This window comes from Anopheles marshallii (assembly GCF_943734725.1).
Source record: "Anopheles marshallii chromosome X unlocalized genomic scaffold, idAnoMarsDA_429_01 X_unloc_123, whole genome shotgun sequence".
Taxonomy (NCBI): Eukaryota; Metazoa; Arthropoda; class Insecta; order Diptera; family Culicidae; genus Anopheles; species Anopheles marshallii.
This window is the reverse complement of record NW_026525695.1, coordinates 12501-15000: the sequence shown is the minus strand read 5'-3', so window position 1 is coordinate 15000 and position 2500 is coordinate 12501. Positions and strand designations below refer to the sequence as shown.

At 62.7% G+C, this 2500-nt stretch overlaps 1 pseudogene; it reads right to left on the bottom strand.

Annotated features, from left to right (window-relative positions):
• LOC128716880 (large subunit ribosomal RNA) overlaps positions 1-2500 on the bottom strand; it is an 11015-nt pseudogene that overhangs the window by 2193 nt on the left and 6322 nt on the right.

Below are 2500 nucleotides of genomic sequence, written 5' to 3'. Positions count from 1 at the left end.
TGGAGCCGCGAGTGGCTCTTACACGAACATCTGTTCCGGGAGCGAAGCAGCAGTCCCCGGAAATGTCGGAGCTGAGACAGCTCCTCAATGAGACGTCGCTCACCAACGAGCAGCTGCGAGCGACGATCGTGGGTCTGCAACAGGAGATCCAGATGCTCCGGCAGCAGATGGAAACAAATGCTGTGCAGGCCCGGCAAGATTTGCAGCTGGCCCGAGAGGAAGCCCGGATGCGCGAGACGCTGGCTCGTGAAGACAACGAGCGCCTGCGCAACGAGCTGAGGGAGGAGCGAGCCAGCTTCCAAGAGCTCCTTGCACAGACGCTGGGCTATGGAGGCAGCCAGAAGCAGCAGTGGCAGCAGCAGCAGCAGCAACAGCAGCAGCAGCAGCAGCAGCAACAACAGCAGCAGCAACGTCGTGAGCAGCAGCAGCAACAGCGACAGCAGGGAGCGGTGTCGGCAACGGCAGCTCCGCTTTCAGACCCGGAAGGCGGCTCCTGGGCTGAAGTGGTGCGTCGTAAGCCGGCCCGGCAACCGGGGAACAAGCCGCAGCAACAGCAGCAGCAGTGGCCGCAACTACCGCAACGGGCAGCGGTTCAGCGGCAGCCGATCGCAGGACCGTCTAAGCAGCAGCCCCAGCAACATCAGGGACAACAGGCCCGGGGTAGCCAGCCTGGAGCACAACGAGGAGGTCGGCGTCAGCGGCAGCAAAAAACCAAGCCGGACGCTATTGAAATCGCCCCAGCTGAGGGACAAACCTGGACGGAGGTGTACCAGGCTGTCCGAACGGCTCCAGAAATGGAGAAACATGCTGAGGCCCTAGGCGTCGGGCGACGCACCACACGCTCCAGGCTTGTCATGGAGCTGAAGGAGAGCGCGGACGCTGCAGAAGTTCTGCAGTGCATCAAGCAGGTCTGCGCAAAGGCAGAACGGCCGGCCTCAGCTCGGCTGGTCACGCCTATGGTCGAAATCCGGTTGGACGCTGTCGACCCTTTAGCGAAGGAGACCGATGTGGCGATGGCGCTGACCAACCTGTGCCAATGCGAGGTGGAGGAGACATCGGTTCGCCTGCGACCTGCCTGGGACGGCACGAAAGTGGCGATAGTCCGCGTAACAGCCAGGGCTGCGGAGGGTCTGGTCGACAAGAGCGTCAAGATCAAATACACATCGTGTCTGATCCGGAAGGTGGCTCCTCTGCAGGCGCGTCAGCAACGGTGCTACAAGTGCCTCGAGATGGGGCACGTCCGAGCTGCGTGCAGGAGCGAAGTGGACCGCTCGACAAGCTGCATTCGCTGCGGGAAGCCGGATCACCAGGCGAAGAGCTGCACGGCGGAGGTGCGCTGCGTCGTGTGCAGCGGCCCGCACCCGGTCGGGCATCCGACGTGCCGGCGCTAAAAGTGCTGCAAGTGAACCTCGGGCGAAGCCGGGCAGCCCAAGACCTCATGCTGCAGACGGCTCGCGAGTTAGGGGCTCAGGTGGTGCTCGCCTGCGAACTATATCGACCACCTCGGGATGATCCGCGGTGGGCCATCGATGCGGAACAGAGTGTGGCGATAATAGCAACAGGGGCGTACCCTATTCAACGGCTTTGGGGGAGCGTCGTCCCGGGACTCGTGGTGGCCACCATAGCGGGAGTAACGTTCGCCAGCTGCTACGTGCCACCCAGCAGCGGCATCGAAGACTTCGTAAGCTTCCTCGGTGCGGTGGAGGTGTCTCTGGTCGGACACGCAACATCAGTCCTGGCCGGGGACTTCAACGCCTGGAACGAGGAGTGGGGGAGTGCGCGCACCACCCGGAAGGGGCAGGAGCTCCTGAGCGTGGTGGAGCAGCTGGCGCTGCATACGCTGAACCGCGGCAACGTGCCCACGTTTAAGGGCAACGGGGTTGCGCGGGAAAGCGTTATCGACGTTTCTTTTGCCAGCCAAACTATTGCGCGACCGGACTCCTGGCGCGTGCTCGATCGCTTTTCCAGCAGCGATCACGCCTACGTCCAGTTCCAGGTGGGCATCCCAGGACAACGTCCCACGCGACGAGGCGAGCAGCAGCAGCGAAGTCGAGACGGGACAGCCAGACACGCCGGGACCCGGTGGAAGACGACGCAATTCGATAACAAGTGCTTCGACATCGCCCTCACATGCGGCCACTTCGAGCAGGTCGCAACTCCGGAGGGGCTGATCGGCGGACTGACTCAGGCGTGCGATGAGATAATGGAGAGAGTACACGGGGCTACTTTCCATCGCAAGCCCCAGGTGTACTGGTGGTCTCCGGAGATCGAGCGCCTGAGGGAGGAATGCGGAGCAGCGGAGGCCGCCCATCGCAGGGCCCAACCTCCGGAGCGTGCGGTGACGTCGGCCAGGCTGCAGAACTGTCGACGATTGTTGCAGGCCGCCATTCACAGCAGTAAGGAAGACAGTATGCAAGAGCTGATCGATGGGGTCGAAGCCGAGGTGTTCGGACTCGGTTACAAGGTTGTTCGAGCAAAACTACGTAACAGGGCACCACCG